We start from the raw sequence: 19,209 nt of genomic DNA on the forward strand, positions 1-19,209 counted from the left end.
TCATTTGTCTGGATAGTATCCTAAACATTTTCCTACAGATAAAATATTCTCCAGAGAGGACTGCTCTGTTGAAATAAAAGCTAATTGGCAAGGTCTTGCTTTCTTTTTAAAGATATATTTTCATTTCAACTCTGCTATGCATTGAATGTTTATATCCCTCCAAAATTCATACATTGGAAACCTAATCACTCAGGTGATGGTTTTCGGTGGTGGAGCCTTTGGAAGTGATTAGGTCATGAGAACAGATCCCTGGTGAATGAGATCAGTGCCCTTATAAAAGAGGATCCATAGAGTGCCTTCCTCCCTGCACCCTGCACTCCTTCCTGACCATGAGAGGGCACAGTGAGGAGGCATCCACTCGGGATCAGAAACGGGGTCCTCACCAGACACCAAATCTGCCAGCACCTTCATCTTACACTTTCCAGCTTCCAGAACTGTGAGGAATAAATTTCTATTGGTTGTAAGCTAGCCCATCTATTTATGTTAGAGCAGCCTGAACACACTAAGACACACTCACTCTCTGGCCCTGGAGAAGCATAAGTTATGCTCTTTTCTCATTTCTTTAATGCACATGCGCTTGCTTTAGTTCTCCTCTTCTTTAAAATTATTGTTACTTTTCCAACTACAGCTTTTCCATAACGATATAATTTTTTTGTCAATATTAATATTTTTTTTGGAGTCTTGTTTTCTCTTGATCTGACTTTTTCACACATTTACATGTATGACACCTGTGACACAACACATTTAGCAGTGTCACCATTGACCAAAAAAATAATCCATTAATTGGAACACTTGTATAACAAGATCTACCTCCATGTTTTCTGAATTTTGTGCATGCTTCAAACAAATCAGTGATTACACTGTTGTAAAGTTTCTCAGGACCTAACTCAGAAATAGAAAATAAATTTATTGACATATAAGGGTTAGCTCAGAAAATCAAAGAAATATTTGAAGAACAAGGCTGATGCTGGACAAAATCAGTTCCAAGGGCTGGGGGAACAGGCAATTATGATCAAATTATTCAGGCATTACGCATGCAATAAATCAGCTAAGATGATCTTCAGTTTGATCACTCCACTCAAGGCTGAGATTCTATAGTTAGTGCAATTGGACAAATGTGGATCACCTGCCCACCAACTTGCTAGGAAAGTGTAGGATATATCATGATGAACAATTCTACTAAACAACCCCTCCATCAGAGCCACATTGGGAGCTTTTGCCAGAATACAAGAAAATTGCAGCAGATTGGCAAAGGCAACAAATTTCCATTGCAATTGTTAACAATTTAAAAATAGTTTCATTACAAAGGTTGTTGAATACACAACACAGCTGCAGTCTAAGTTAGATCAATATTTTCAGCACCCCTCCCTCACATTTTTTCAAATCAAACTATATTATCAATCCATACTTTATGGAGTTATTCAGATTAAGACAATGACTCAATTGTGGCAGACAAAAAGCTTAACCAATGGCTTTAAGTATCTTCATAATTAGAATGGAGAAGTTTGGTTGATCCTTGAAGAATTCGTTCACAAGAAAAGTGAAAAGTAACAGCTTAATACAAACAAAATAATCCATAAATGAGGGGTTAACTTGTACTCAGTCTCTCAATCCTTTCCTGGAATGTGCAGTGAGTTACATACGTACAGACACTGCCTTAGATTCTCAGGCCACAGGAACTGATGTTACTAAGGAGTATCAGAGCCTCATTGCTACATGCATATGAAGAGGCTATTGTCATGTGTAAGGATGTAAACGTGCAAACATATCTTGTATTCTTCAAAGCTGCCTCCCCCTCATATTGGCAACAGAAAACAGAGCAGACGTGCAAATCATGTGCAGCAATCTGGACATGACCACACAACCTTGTGTGCAAGTCCTAAATCTGATACTCTGGCTGGTCAGTGCCAACCTCATTGCATTCACAGCTTGTCCATTGTGTGGGCAACAGAAGCAGAACAGGGTACATCTAACTTTGTGTCCCTGGCTTTGAACCACATTGTTACATCCTGGTGTGTTTTCCTATTTCTGTGTGTTCTAGAGAACCATCAGCTAAATTTTTGGTTTCCTTTTAAGGAAGAGAGTCTATATATTTCACCTTTAGACTTAATCATAGCTGAAGTTTTTATTAAAAAATCATTTAGTTGAAATACAAAAGTTTTTGTTTGTTGTGTTTGGGGGGCCATTTTGTCTTTGTTTTGCTTTTGGTGAGGAAAGATTTCCTGTCCAAAATTTCCCAGTATCATTTTAAGTAAGACCTGTGAAATATTCAGGGTCTTAGGTGAAAAAATACCGAGTAGAAAAAGTACTTTTCCTTATCATTGCCCACTTCAGCCCTGCCAGGTTAGAAGGAAGTGGCTCTGTCAGGTATATATTCCATCAGGGCTCAAAGTTGACAACCCTTTGCATATTTCTATTAAAAATAATACAAATTCTCAATTCAATGAATAATTTAGTAGAATCATTGCCTCCCATTCTCTCTTAGAATTGACTGAAATAAAAATCTAGAAGGGAAAGCATAGCTTCCAGAAAGTAATACATTGGTGGAACCATTTAAAATTGCCATTTTTGTTAGTAAACAATGGTTCAACATTGGCTATTTCCAATGTTTGAAAGTAATATAAAATTATCATTTACTAATAATAATTTAGAAAACTAGAGGATAATTATGACTGAATGACAGTGGAAAACTAGATCAGTATAGGCTAATGGATGAACAAGTTGAAGAAAGCCACATATGCCAGAATATGGAAGACCTGCAAGATTTTGGAGCCAATCTGTTTAATGGATCCTTGAAGGCTGTGGAGTCAAAAACAATCAGTACAATAGAAGGCACCTGCTAAGTGGGGCCCCAAATAGTCATTATACAGAATAACTAAACCAAGTAGCAAGGCTTGGGTATAAGACATCTGATATTTACCCTCAGGTAAACTCCCAAGTTGTCTTCTTCTACAAAGCAACAAACAATTTGAGGGAATATAAGGCTCCAAATGTGGCTATTGGTACTAACAGTAAGACCACAGTCTTACTGTTTGGATGTTTTCATCCCCGCCAAAACACAAGTTGAAACTTAATCTGCAGTGCAACAGTGTTGGGTGGTGAAGCCTAATGGCAGGTTTTTAGCTCATAAGCGCTCCACCCTCATGAAGGGATTAATGCCACTACCAAATGGGCTTTCAGGAGTGGGTTCCCTCTCTTACACTTTCCACCATGTGAGCATACAAAATTTGTCCTCACTTGCTCTTCTGTCTTCTGCCATGTCAGGATGTAGCAAAAAGGTCTTCATTGGACACCAGACACTGGTACTGGTAATCTTGGACTTCCCAGCCTCCAGAACCATAAGCAATGAATTTCTGATCTTTATAAATTACCCAATGTGTGGCATTGTGTTATAGAAGCACAAAATGGACTAGGACATGATCATTCTGCCATTTGGAGGGAGAAGCTGGACAGCCAGCCAGCTAACATGTCAGACCTCATCTTACCCCATGTAGACATTTTGATCAAAATTCCAACTCAGTGGAGAAAGTCAAAAGAAAACTGTGCTACTGATTAAGCCACAAAAAGAGAATAAGATCCTTATTTCTTAAATTTAAACCATGCTTATGATGAGAGCTGACAGCGTCAGGAGAAGGACCAAGAAACGCAGACATAAAATCTATTCTGAGAGGAAACAAAGATAAATCAGTGAAGAGAAGAGAACTAATAGAATCCAGTCTATAGTTAAAAACTTGAGAACATGTTTTCTCAATATTCTTTCTAAGAGTTTGCTATGTAAAAGGAACACTCAGATACCAAGAAAATTGCCACAGTTTAAAACAATAAATATAGAAAATTTTGAAGAATAGATAAGAAAGAAATAAAAATAAAAGTATGAGATATATGGGATTGATAAAGGCAGTCCCTGAGTAATAAAAATCATACAATTAGAAAAAAAAAAAACCCACCTATTACATTATAAAAGAAAATTTCCCACAACTGAAAATATGTAAATTTTAGATTGAAAGGGCTTTCAACATAATTTTTTTAAAATAAATTATACTTACACATATCCTTATGAAGTCATAGAACTGCATATTTTTCAAGGAAAACATTTTCAACTTAGAATTCCGTACTGGTCAAACTATATACAAATTAAAGGTAAATCTTAAAACCATACATAAACATAAACATGGAATGGCATTGTTGCCTTTAACAAAACTATTCTTTAAAAGTTACTTCAGAGCTAGGTGCAGTGGTACACACCCCTAGTCTCAGCTACTCAGGAGGCTGAGGCAGGAGGATTGCTTGAGCACAGGAGTTGGAGGCTACAATGAGCTATTACAGTGTCACTATACTCCAGCCTGGGTGACAGAGTGTGACAACAACCACATATATTAAAATAGAAGGAAGAAGTTCTTCCTGAGAGAGGCATCCAGAAACCACAAAATGACTAATAGGATTAAATAGTTAGAAAAAATAGATATATAAAGGAAAATGATTACCAACATTTAAAAAAGAAACAAAAAAGAAAGAAAAAAATAGTTATAAACTCTAGGAAAAACAAACAAACAAACAAAAGTTTTACAAGAAAACCATGGTCCAATTATGAAGCAAAATAACTTTTTAACAGTTATAGTCAATTAAAAAAGATAATTTATTTGATTGTGATGCTAAAAATTTCTTGTGTGCATGACACAGTGTACAGATACTGGATTGGGGATGATTAAATGCAGTCTTCCTATAATATTTTGTTAGACAACTGAAAAATACTTATTTAACCATAAAATGTGAAACTACTTTTTAGCATCAACCTAAGGACAAAGTGTGATATGTTTGGTGGAAGTTGCAATATAAAGTGGCAATTAATATCAGATATTTCAACAAATATTAATGGAACAGGAAATTGAGGTTGAAGTTTGTTATTGAATGTCAAAAAGTTAATCAAATGATAATGTATTACAATATATTTATATACAGTATGATATATATAACATATAATATACTATATATTATGTATATTACATATATAATGTAGTATTTGAGGAGAAAATAAAACGAATATGGTATAAGTTAACTAAATCCTTATTTTTTTTCATTGGGGAAGTAGTAGATATTTTTTACAATTGATAGATCAAGAAAGAGTTGTATAATTATAGTATCTAAAAGTTTGAGTTTTTCATTTTTTAAAGGTTGAAGAGGAGTGAGGCTGTAAACTATGGCTTTCTCATCATGAGTTTTTCTGTATAAATTTGATTAGTTGTCAGGGTTATCTATTACTCCAGTAAATATTCATATGAAAAAATAGGATAGAATCATACAAAAGAATCATATTGGTCTTTATTGCTTTGTGGTGGTCTTACAGATGACTTTAGTTTCTTGATTTTACTTTTTTTTTTTTTTTTTTTGAGACATAGCTTCTCTCTGTTGCCTGGGCTAGAGTGCTGTGGCATCAGCCTAGCTCACAGTAACTTCAAACTAAACTCCTGGGCTCAAGCAATCCTCCTGCCTCAGCATCCCAAGTAGCTGGGACTACAGGCATGCGCCACCATGCCCGGCTAATTTTTTCTATATATATATTTAGTTGTCCAGCTAATTTCTTTCTAATTTTAGTAGAGACGGGGTCTCACTCTTGCTCAGGCTGCTCTCGAACTTCTGACCTTGAGCGATCCTCCCGCCTTGGCCTCCCAGAGTGCTATTGATTTTACTTTTTATATTGAAAACATTTGTTATATACATATTTTTGGTAATATGACAGAAACTCAGAAGTATTCATAAATAATTAAAATAATATGTACCATTTTTGTCTGGAATGTGCCATGTACTCTGATTGAAATTTCATATATATTTTATCTATTCTGCAAAATGATTTGTTTATTATTATTTCCTTTCACACATGAATAAACTGAGGCTCACTGCAATTTATTAAATAGCACAAGTATACATAAAGATACATCATACTTCAAGACTAGCTTTTGGCCTCCCAAAACAGCTCAACACACTCTCTCTCCAAAAGCTTATGATATATGTGGGAATGTGATTTACAATCTTGAAATATGCGGACCTGAAAGATTTAATGCAATTACCCTAAATGGAAACTGATTTATGACCCACCACACACATTAAGAAGATGATGAAAAAATAGCTGTTGCCATAATTAACAAGATTTACAAGTCATCTTTAAAAAATCCAGCACCATTGATCCAAATGGTTGCTGCACACTCAATTTTTAAAACAGCTGGACTTTGTAAATAACCTTGGCTGCCCTTTTGTCGTTCTGTTGTGTGGACCCTCCCCTTGTTAAGAGTATGGATTCTTTACCAGACTGCTTATGTTCAAATTCCTCTCTTCAACACTTATTAGCTGTGTGATATTGTTATTCCTGTTTTGATGTCTTCAATCCTGAACTACAAAATAGAAATTTAAAAAGTATTGCAGCTGATAATGTCAATTGTCTTCCAAACATCTATCCTCTCTTTGTTATTGCCCCAGTTTAAGGTCTGGAAATATGACCAGCTAAATATTCCATTTCTCTGGCTCCCTTGAAGTTAAGTGCTGCCATGTAACAGCTCCAGCCAATAAGATGTAAATGGAGACCTAGGAACGACACCAATCGGATATCAGACTGAAGTGGGGGGTGGGGGAGGGGATGAGGGTATGCCTACACAATGAGTGCATTGCACACCATTTGGGGAATGGTAACACTTGAAGGTGCTTACTCGGGAAGGGGGGGTGGGGGGAGGGATATATGCCTACATGATGGGTGCAACGCGCACTACCTGGGGAACAGACACACCTGGAGCTCTGATTTGGGGGGAAAGGCGGTACATGAGCAACGTATGTAACCTGCAATTCTGTATCCCCCATAACAATAAGATGAAATTAAAAAAAAAAAGATGTAAATGGAAGTTGGCTATGGGTTGTAGAGAAAATTTGTTTTTTCTTCATATAAACAATAGAAAAAAGATCTGGCTTTTAGACTGTTCCACCTATTTCTATGTAACTTTCTTCAAATAAGAATACAGTGGAAGAAGCTGAGTCTGTAATCATGTGAGCATGTGGGGATAGGTGTAGTGGAAAAGCCAACAGAATTGCGTAAGTTCTAACTTTGATATCAAGACATCAGCTGTCTACCCTTTAGATTTCTTGTGAAGTGAGAAAAATGTATGGGTCTAACCTAGTGTAAATAGTTTTCTGCCATTTGTACCCAAATGAATTTCTAACTGATATTAATGTCTTTCTCATAGGATTAAATGAAATAATACATATAAAGAATTAAGATTAGGGCCTAGCACACAGTTAGTAGAAATTATTTGCTACATTGGGGTTAGAGAGGAAATTTTAAAGTAGCATAAAATTTTTCAGCTTGGAAGCTATCTCTTTTATCTCACTGCTGAGGAAACCAATGTTCAGAGCACTAAATGACTTGCTTAATATATTGCGTATGATCTTTATTTGTCTTTATAATTTACTATTGTAAAATGTGATGTTTATTAAGCACCTGTTATGTAAGAGGTGTTCTGCAAAGCTCTGGATATAGAGGAATGCCCTCATAAAGTTTACTTAATGTGACACATATTGTGGGCCTAAAATGTGAATTCAACTCATTTAAGATTTCATTGAGTCAAATTATAAAGATTGTTGATACTGAGATTTAGCTTGCACATTAGCAGAGGGGAGGTGGCCTAATTAAACCACAAACTGCATTTGTAATTTATATCCATCAAGGTTATTGGAAGTTTACAGTGTAGCGCATAGAATTAAAGAAATGTCAGAGGTAACAATGGCCAATCCAATCATGCAGGTAGCAGGATCTAGTCTGGGCATTGACACTACAATGTATCAATCCCAACTCTTTTTTTTTTTCTGTTCTTAAATTCCTCCACCTGACTAAAAGACCAGAAGGGGTTGGGGAGGGTGTTGAATTGGTATAATTTGAATCACATACTCACTCCTTGGCTAAGAGAGGTACATGACCTTGACTGACAATCCCACCATATTGCTCACAATGGGAGATGAGTAACTCCCTAGTAGGAAGTCACTGTGCTGTCTGCAAAAGAAGGTAGAATGCATGTGGAATGGCAAAACAATCACCTATTCAATTACTTAGACCTAAGGAAGAAGCACAGAATAAATACGGGAGACTATGTAACTCAGACAACAACCTGGTTGTGCAGGGGATGTGGAGTTCAAACAGAAGACAGTATCACAACCCTAGCCAAGTCCCAGGGTTGCCTTAATCAATCCCTGTGTCAGCATGTGGTATTTCGTGATAGAAAAGAGAAAATGGTAACCCTGCCTTCTTACTCTTTATGATATATCTTACCAATGTTTTTTTTTTATATTGCAAGGAGTTCTTACCTGGAATGTATAGTATTATACTTAGTGTATTGGTTTTTATCCCTTGCTGATATAGATTTTATAAAAAGAGTTTATGAAATAAAGTGTTGCTCAATCTTAGAAACTTGGGCCAGGCATCCAATTAGCATATCACTTTTGCTCACAGGACTCTCAGGATGATTAAGGAGTGTTCCCTCTAGCAGAGGAAAAGGTCTTCTAAACTGGAGTCAGTTGGACAGACTGACATCCATTGACCTCCATCAGTTCTCTTTTCTTTTATCCTTTCTTTTTAGGGACCTTTTCTTTCACTGTTTTTATGTCACCTCTTGCTGTTGTTGTTGTTGCAATTGATAATGTTTTCATTCCTCCTCTGTGTTTTAATTCTTTATCTTCTACTCTACTCATTCAATTGTTGAGGCCAATTAGCAATTGTACTTTTCCTTTTAGCAGAGCATACATAGAAAGACAAACTTTTGGAATAAATCATTATTTGAGGTAAAGCACCATTTGGATGGATGGATGGATGCCACAGATCCCATTAGTACATTGCCCTGAACCCCTTCTGCCCACTTCTCATTTCTGAGTGTCCCAGCTCCTGTTATAGTGTGTCTTTGATTTCAATCAGCTGCACCTGGATATCTTATTTGGCAGACCCTCCTAGAGCTACTTGGGACACTTTGCCAATAGGCATGAACAACCAGAGTGTTGGGAGTTTACATCTCCCTGCCACCCTGAGGTCCTTAACCAGTGGCTGATGGTTGTGGGAGTATAAAGTTCCAGCATCTGGAGAGATGAGAATGAAGCTGCCTTTAATAGGACTTGGCCTGAAATCCCACCCTTTCTTGGCTTCTTCCCCTTCGATGTCATTTGCAAAGCTTCAAGGAAGGACCTGGTTACATTGTCTAAGAACTAGGAGGACACTGGTGAAGATAGTGAACAAGAGGAAAAGTCGTATAAGATGAAGTTGGGGAAAGACCTAAGGGTCAGATCACGCAAAGTCTTATAAGAAGTCTGACTACTATTCAACGTACCACAGTTCATACCTACCACCTCTTCCTTCTTCAGAGCAAAGACTTCAATCAGACATGGCAGCCAAAATGGATAGTTGTCATGGTAATGAACGTAATCAGTCAATATTTACCATATTGTTATTACTGGTAAAGGAAGCATAGGCCATGCAACATGGGTTTGGGGCGATTGTTGGCTGGGTTATACCAAAGGAAACTTCCTATTCTTCATCATAGGAGAGTTATCCTTACAAAAAAATTGGGAATCAAGAAGCCAGAGACATATTGTATTAGTATATTGTATTAAAATTACCCATATGTTGCAAAATCATAGTTTAGTTGACATAGGCCCAGCCTAAGCTGCAACTCTTGGTTGAACACATTAATAATGAGTTTTATACAAAATGACCTAATCAACAGAGACACAGAGTATAAAGCATCCCAAACACAACCTATGGCAGAGAAACCAGATTGATCAATTTGATTTAACCTCCATTTTATTCTGTTATGGTTCTACTCTCTAATGAAGAGACAAATAATTTATAGCCCATGCTTAGGTAGGATTTAATCCTTGATTATCATCTACTTATGTTAGTTTACTACCACTTTTAAACTCTGTTATAACTTTTCTGAAAATTATCCATAGTTAGAAGTTTTATTTTTAATCATACAATTTTCATTGCACTAGGAAACCTGATTTTAAAATAATCTAAAATTAAATTATTTTGATATGAACATCATTTCCCTTAGATTTAGATTTTAATATAGTTAAATTTCCCTAAGATTTAGATTTTAATATGGTTTTCTTTTAGGACAGCCTAGACTTCCATGCTTACTAAAAGGTAGTTTGATCAGTTGATAACAATATAGAAGAACATGAATATGTTTTAAAAGCTGCTTTAATATCCTATAATGAAAGAGAAAACAAATGAATGAGCATATGGAAAACAATTCTTTTACTGGTCTACTTAACTTTAGAATATTGTATTTTGACACACAGGACCACTATTCACAGGATCAAAATTTATTTCAATTTATAACTTATCAGTAATAATAATATATTCAGTTTTATATTTTTATGTGAAAATCTTAACTACAACTTAAGTGTGAGTGTCATATCCTGCAATTTCTCAGATACTTAGAAGTGGTATATGAAAATCATATATATTTTTTCTGTTTACTTGAAGATATTTAACACTAGAAAAAAAGATTGAAAAAAAGAAACACTCTCCATATGTATTCATACATTTTTATGAGGAAAAAAAAAAAAAGAATAAGAACTACCAAAGTGCTATTTGTAGCTATTTCCAAATTTAATTTTACGATGTTTTATAAAATTTTTGCAGTCCTACCTAAGGTAACAGTTGTGAGGCCTGAAATAAATAAAATCCAAATGGATTGTAAAAGAAACTAAGGATTTGAAGATGAGCAGAAATTAAAGTGACTAAACATTTATCTCCTCACTTTCCCTGGTGTTCATGTTGGAAATTAGCCTTGTTGTCTCCAGTCTACGTGACATCTTCCAAGAAACTTGCTAGATTAGTGTGATTGGACCTCTGATTTTGAGGAAGTTTCAAAAGAGGACATTGAGAGACCTGCTATGCATTGAACTACTGAAGATCACATGATTTAATGGCATTATCTGATTTGCTCTGAACAACTACTATATACATTAGATATTATTAATATTATCTCCATTTTATAGAAGAGACACCAAGTATTGGAGAGGTTAATGACTCACTCAGCATAACATAACTCTTAATCAGCAGAGGTGGATTTAAAATCTGAATCCACCTCCAAAATTCACAAAGCTACAGTATCTCCACCAGCCCTAGCCTAGTAATTGTGATTTGTGCTTAATAAGAAATCATACCTATTTACATGAACACTATGCTTAATAATCACCCAATTGAAGCAGAGTTTCTAACTGTGTGGTCTGAACTTCCTAACTGGATTACAGTAGTCAAACAATTAAAGACAAAAGTTTGAACTTGTAAGTTGAATGAGGCAGATAAACTAGAATGAATCACTCCTGGTTTTGCACAGCCGCCAGCAGAGCACAGTGGCCAGAGCAGAGCACTGCACATCTGTGGACTGGGGAGTGCTTTTCAGAATCTACCTAGTGTGCTTAAGGAAAGAAACTTAGGAAATAAACCACAAACTCTTAACTATTAATAGTAGGTAGGCTATTTCACAAAATAATTCATGCTGCTCATCACTGATTCATTATAAGTAAAATAATTCACAATAAAACCTACATAGATTCCAAAATGTTACATCTATATTACAGCAGGCTTTGACCCTGACTTCCTATCTGATATAGTTCACCAAGCACATGTATGGTGATTCTTACTTAACATTGATTTGGCACATCTACACTATGAAATTTACCTAGGTGATTGCCAGCATGCTACTTTTTAAAAGAAAACTGACTTTCAATCAAATCATCACAGATATGGTGCATTATACCAGAAAATCAATTAAAATTGAATGACATTAAGTTATTATGAAAAGCCATGTGTCAAAAGCATCTTTTGTAATACAGGTAAATGGATCAGAAATTTCACTTCTAATTGAATATTGCTCACCCATTTATTGGTAGAAAATTATAACTGCTAAAAACCAGTGGTATGATTAAGAGGAGACTCTTTGACCTAGAACAACAGGGTGAGGTATTTGTGCTTAGACTTGTAGAATGCTCTGTAGCTTGGAACCAAACAAATCCTCATTATTAGCACTTCAATTTCAACAACTTCTCCTTCTCTTTTTCTTGCCCCATCAATCTTACTAGGTTTGTTTCTCTCCTGTTCCATTCAAGGATCTTTGCTCTAATAAAAAGCAAAATTTAAGAAGTTTTTTCATTCTGGATATACTTTTTACTGCTCAAAGTACAGCACAGAGAATTAAGTTTTCAAAAACCAAGTGATAAAAGAGAAAGAAAAAGAGATTAAAGAACATGAAAGTGCTACAGAGATAGACTCAATAAAAAATATGTAGTGGGTTTTCTTTTTAAAAATCTGAATTTTCTTCTTTTGAGGACAACCATGTTCTTTTAAAAATATGTTAATCTTAAATCATTTTTTTCTATTTGTATCAATTTTCCATTAAGTTATGGATATATATTTTAAAACAGCTTCAGAAAAATACATTTTCTGTTTTATTTCTTTCTATAAAACATAGATAGAACACTTCTTCTAAAGATATTGTTCTCCTAGTACATAGGATATGAAATTTTCCCGGAAAACTACAAAAAGCAAAGGAAAGATCATAGGCTGGTAATGGGACTAAGGAGAAAAATTTGGACAAAAAGACAAGAGTACAATGCATCTTCCTTCTCTTCAGACAAAAACAATATGAATGACAAAAGAACATGTAAAAATGAGCAAACCCCTCAATATCCACAAACAATCCAGGCAAGTGTGGATAATAATTGGATCTTCTTTCTCTCCTAACACCCATTAGTCAAAAACCAGCTAAGTCTTGTCACAGTTTATAACAAAAGGGCTTATTAAGATTTGATGCCTTTAAGGTAACATCTACCATAATATACCACACTTGGTATTCAAATGTAAAACAAGCTTAAAAGTAAACCTATCTATTATTCTCCTTCCTAATTCTTCATCTTAATCTCCTTCACAATCAAATCTGTGCAATAAAATTATAAGGCCTATTAAAAATAATATTGGCACTTGTTTTTGTCATTGTAAAACTTGTCTAGGATATTCTAAGTTGAAATATCTAATTCATCTATGGGAAATGCAAATTTATTTATATCTTGCTCCTCTTTAACCACCTTAATAGGAGTTTCAAATATTGGGGATTAATTATATAAATTATGATTCAACTCCATAAGACATAGTATGCAAGTATAAAGAATATCTAATGATATGAGAAAATAGTTATCTTATTTTTCTAAACGAAAAAAGCAAGTTGAGTAATTTTATATTCAATATGTACCAATTTTGTGGAACTATACAGATACATTAAAAGACCAGAAGGTCATATACCAAAATATTAATAGCGATTTTTTCTAAATGATAGATATATAGATGTCTCATATTGTTGATTTGTATTTCCTTTGATTTCAATCAAAGTAGTTGAATTGCTTTCTTCTGAAAATGTACTGTACTTTACTTTTGTTTCTGTGTCTTTTCTATGTAAATTCTAACCTCTATGAATAGCCATTCAAATTTTGTTACCATCATAATTTATTTTTCTGAATATACCAGGTAATGTGAACAAGCTCTCCCCAGGATTCTTGAAACCACATGTAAGTCCCTTGAGGGCAAGATCTATATTTTATAACATTTTGCATCTCCCATAGCAACTATATTAGCAGAGAAAAGTGATTTGATAAATTAAAACCTATATTAAAAAGGAAATCTCCAGGATACAACCAGATTTGCATGCACACCCACCCCCACACACTTTTTTTTTTTAAAGTGGAGGCTGGCTTTTAAGTTTATTTCTCCATTTGTATTTCACCCAATCATGATGAAGTTAAGTTACAGACTCTCAACTGAAACGAGTCCTGGGAACCCTCCACACTGGGTTGAATCTCCTCCTCAAGAGTCTCTTTGCATCCAGCTGGGTTTGGATATCTCTAGCCACAGAGAAATCACTTAACATATGGGGCTCATTCCATTGCTACATATGTTCTAAATACTGAAGCATTATTTTAATGCTTAGGCATAACACATACACACTTAAATGTTAAAAAAACCCAGTACCATCCACTAGGTAAAGACGTTTTTAATATTTTAATGAGTATAAAGCCTGAGATGTAAATTATAATAAAATTTTAAGTTAAAAAAACGAAGCACATAGAATTTTCTGGGTTTTTCATGTTGATTGATTTGCTTATTTCCATATATATCTTAATTATTTAAGGTGCTATTTAAAATGTGATATGATAATGGAAAACACAAAATGAAAACAATGAGTTCTATAATAATATATTTATCAACATTTATGTAATTTAGCCAGCGGTCCCCAATCTTTTTGCACCAGGGACTGGTTTCATGGAAGACAATTTTTCCAAGGACCAAGGGGTGGGGTGTGTCGTGGGGACGGGGGTAGGTGGTACGGAGCTCAGGCAACTCTACTCAGCCATTTTCTAACAGGTCATAGACCAGGACTGGGCCAGGGCCTGGGAGCTGGGGCAGCAGAATTTTAATCCATCACTTGAATATTATTTTTATATCTTGATCTTTTAAGGATTAAGCTTATATGGATAAAGAGGAAGATTACATTTTTACTATGATAAACTCTATAGAAAATACATATATTATGGCAAGGAAAAGCAAACTTTTTCGGTAAAGGACCAGATAGTAAATAGTTTCTGCTTTGGGGATCATATGGTCCCTTATTGCAATTATTCAGCTCTGTCATTTTAGGGCAGGTATAGCCATAGACAACATACAAGTGAATGGGTGTGGCTGTGTAGCTGAATTCCAATAATACTTTATTTATAAACAAAAGCAAGATTTGGTTTTGGCCTGATTTGGCCATAGTGTTCTGACCCCTGTATAATTGGGATCACTCATGCTGCTGTCCTGATGAACTGCATAATTTAGATCACTATCCTGTCAGTGGGGCTATACAGATCAGTGTTTATTCAGTTGAGTATGTATTTATTAACCCCATCGTGTGAGCACAGTATTGTAACCAAACAGGCTTTATGACAGTATAATTTAAACATTGTCTAAGAAAACGGATTTAGGATTATGCAACAGATTTGAACCAGTCAGACAGAAAAACCAAGTAACCAAGTCATTCAGCACAGAATATCTAATTACCATATGTACATGCATGTGTGTGCATACTTGCACCTGTAGCAATATCTTTGTTTTCCTCTCTTAGTGAGATACAGATAAAATATTTAAATGGACTTCTTGAGAGTAGAAGACATACCAAGTTATTTCATTCCCTCATTCTTAAATTTTCCAGAAGACATAATAGTAGTAATTGCTAAATGACCTACTGTGAGTAATCCTGGATTTGACCAAAAAAACTGATCTCCCAACATTTTTTCAAAGCATAGCTTAGAGGAGAGTGAACATTGAATTAAAATCTGATAGTAGGCACATTTTCCATGATCCTTTAAAAACTTCACCACGATGCTTTAGCAGATCTTTGATTCAGTTGATAGGTTGACATACACAAAGACTATTCCCCAGCAGTAATAAAAGATTTATTAAATTCTAACAATATTAAAGATTTGTATTTTGGAATCCTTGCATATCAAGTTTTGTTTTAAAAGGACTGACAATGAAAATTGAGGATGAAAAAAATTTTCCAGCCTAATTTTTTAATTGTCAAGTTTGCAAAGGGAAGCCCCTATTTCTCTACCCAAGCTTTTCAATACATTAGCCAATTTGACCATTTGAAACACACATTCCATCTTTTCCTATAATACATACATTCATTTTTATAGAGAGTTTTAGAGTGGGAATGGCTGTAGTTGTTCCTGTGCTCCAAATCTGCAAATCTGGACTTTTGGCTATAAATGATAAATATGTGTATGTAAATACTTATGTAATATTCCACTATAATGACCTATGAAAAAATATATTACCTCATGTAACTTAATTCCCAAGTAAATATAACTTCAGGCATGCCTGGGTTTAGGGGATTAAACAATATCATCATCTAGCTTTTATTAACATCTTGGTTAATGTCTTCCTTTATGTTGGCTTAATTTCAACATTCTGAGTGATGGGAAGATAGCTTGCCACAGTCTATTAAGTTAGCAGGCAGATCTCACAATTCACTATTAATAGTTACGGAAAAGTTCCCATAATCTATCTTGTTGGCTGTGAGGACCACATGCTCATCCCTGACTAACCACTATGACCATGTTGATGTCATGTTCAAACTGCCTGGCCCCACTCCCAGAGGCAAGGTGAAGCACCATGTACTGGAGAAATGTATTGATTAAGAAGAGGATGAGTGTTTTCCTAAAGAAAAAATAATTAAAATACCAGAAGAAGGAGCAATGTATGCTGAATGACCAAGTCCAGCAATACTGCCACATAATCCAGCATTCTCACTGCGTAGGTGAGATAACTGATAACAGATGAGTTACGTCATTGCTCAGGGCCAAAAGTTGGATATGGTATTGCTGATATTAGCACCCAAATCTCCCAATTGCTAGTCATTTCTCTATATTTGAGCAACTACAGATATTGTCTAGTTGTAATTTAAAAGAAACATCTGCCTAATTCACTGAATTTCATTTGAAGGAACATCTAAAATATGGCTATGAGCCAACTTTCCCCATTTATATAATGTATTGATTTTCTGCTTCCATATCATTTCTAAGTAATACATGGAAAATTATAAATATGTTAAGATATAATATTCAAAAATATTGGGTACTTTAAACCCTCAAAGTCTATGAATATAATTTAGACTGTATATTAATGTATTATAAGCAAGAAGTTATATCATTCCTGAAAATATGGAAAATAATATGTAGACTTGAATTATTGGGTCCTTTATGTAGCATTTAATTAAGTCAAATGTATGATTTCAGGGAGTACATGATAGAATTAAACCATGTCAGTTGTCATGGTTTAGCAAAGAGTTACGGGATAGAGGAAAAATTGACATTTCCTGAATAATATGGGATAGGTAGTACACTAACTGTTCTCATATAATATGTATATATTATCTTATTAGTGTGTAATATTTCTCACCACATAAGTTTGTTTTGTGGATTAAATGAAACAAAACAATATGACAGAAATTTATTAATATCATTTTCATTATTTATTTTCTTACAGGATGATGCAACTTAGCTGCATACAATTATGCAAAATCAACTAATTAATATATAACAGAGCCTTTATTTAATCTGTCATTTTTCTCCAATGCCCATGTTTTCTCCAGTGGGCCATGCTATCTCCCACTAAAACATAAGTCCTTAAAAGTCTCTATTAAGTGGTTGTGCTTTTAGGTAGGAGGGGTAATTTTAATAATAATGATACACTAGAGTATTAAATTTAAAATGTTTAAGAGTAATTATAAGTACTAAAAAGCAAACAATACTCTTTCCTTGTTTGCTAAATTACAAATAGCATAAACTAAGATGGATGGATGGATGGAGGGATGGAAAGATAGACAGACAGATCCCTTAGTGAGTATGCTTTCTTGTCTTCCAGAAGAAAAAGTAGATAGATTTTCTAGTCATGATGTTCCTTAGCAACAGCAGCGACAGGAAAATTATAGCACACATTCCCTCTAATCATATATCTATCTATGGAATGATTCTCCCTGAATGCTTCAAACAGAGCAATCATTGCTCAGCACATCTCTACTCATTTGACTTCTACTCAAAACTCTCAAGTGGCTCCCCAATAATTCCAAAATAAAAGTCAAATCTGGTTTTCCTGTCTTTCAAACTCCTCAACAATTCACCTCTCAGCCACCTTTTATTTTTTAAAGACAGGTTATTTAGGTAGAATTTATGTAAAATAAAATTTATTCTTTTTGGTGTGTAGTTCCATGAGTTTGACTAATGTATATGGTCATGTAACTGCCACCACAGGCAATATATGGAACATTTCCATCATTTCTTTGTAGCCAACCACTTGCCCAAGTCCTAGCCAGTGGCAACCACTGATCTATTTTTTGTTTCTCTAATTGGCTTCCCAAGAAGCTCATGTAAATGGAATCATATAGGATGTAGCCTTTGAACATGCTTTGTTTCACTCAACTTAATGCATTTGAGATTTATCCATGTTGTTGCTTGTTCTATAGATTGAGACTTTTAGTTTTTATTGCTAAGTAGCATTCCATTGTATGGATGAACCAAAGTTTGTTTAGCCATTTACTCAATAATATTTATGTTGTTTCCAGGTATTAACAATATCAGTAAAGCTCATATAAATATTGTTGCATAGGCTTCTTTATAAATAGAAGTTTTCATTGCTCTTGAGAAAATACCTAGGTGTAGGATTTCTGATATATGTAATAAATATATGTATAAATCTCTAAGAAACCGCCAAACTGTTTTCCAAAATGTTTACCATTTTATTAATACATTTCCACAAGCAAGGTATATTTCCAGTTGTTCCTTATCTTCACCAGAACTTGGTATTGTAAGGCTTTTCTTTTTCTTTTGCCTCTCTAAGAAGTGTGTACTGGTATCCCATTGATTGCACTGTGATTGTAACTTGCATTTCTCAAATAACATTGAGGATCTTTTCATGTGCTTATTATATATTATATAGTCAGTTTGAATATTTTGCCAATTTTTAACTGGTTCATTTTTTTTCTTTGAGCTTTAAAAGTTCTTTACATATTCCTCATAGAAATCTTCTACTAAGTATGCATTTTTCAAATATTTGTTCTTATGTGGCTTGTCCTTTATTTTCTTAACAATGTCTTTAAAGAGTGAAAATTTTTGTGGGCATGGTGGCTTGTACCTGTAGCCCTAGCTACTTGGAAGGCTAAGGTAGGAGGATCGCTTAAGCCCAGGTGTTCCAGGTTATAGTGAGCTATTTTTGCACCATTGCACTCCTGCCTTCTGGGTGACAGAGAGAGAGAGACCTTGTCTCTTTAAAAAAAAAAAAAGTGAAAGTTTTAAATTTTGATAAATATAAATTTATCCAAAATTTTTTTTTACAAATTATAATTTTGCTGCTATATTTCTTTGCCAAACATAAGGTCACAGAATTTTTTCTGTATTTTTTTCTAGACATTACAGACTTTTTAGTTTTACATTTAGCTATAAATTCATTTTGACTTAATTTTTGTATATGCTGTGAGGTATGGATCAAGTTCCTTTCTTTTTCATTCTTTCTTTGCTTTTCTTCCATATCGATGAACATTTGCTTCACCACAACTTATAGATGACTGTCCTTCCTCCACTGATTTG

The sequence above is a fragment of the Eulemur rufifrons genome, chromosome 7 (assembly GCF_041146395.1).
Source record: "Eulemur rufifrons isolate Redbay chromosome 7, OSU_ERuf_1, whole genome shotgun sequence".
Taxonomy (NCBI): domain Eukaryota; kingdom Metazoa; phylum Chordata; class Mammalia; order Primates; family Lemuridae; genus Eulemur; species Eulemur rufifrons.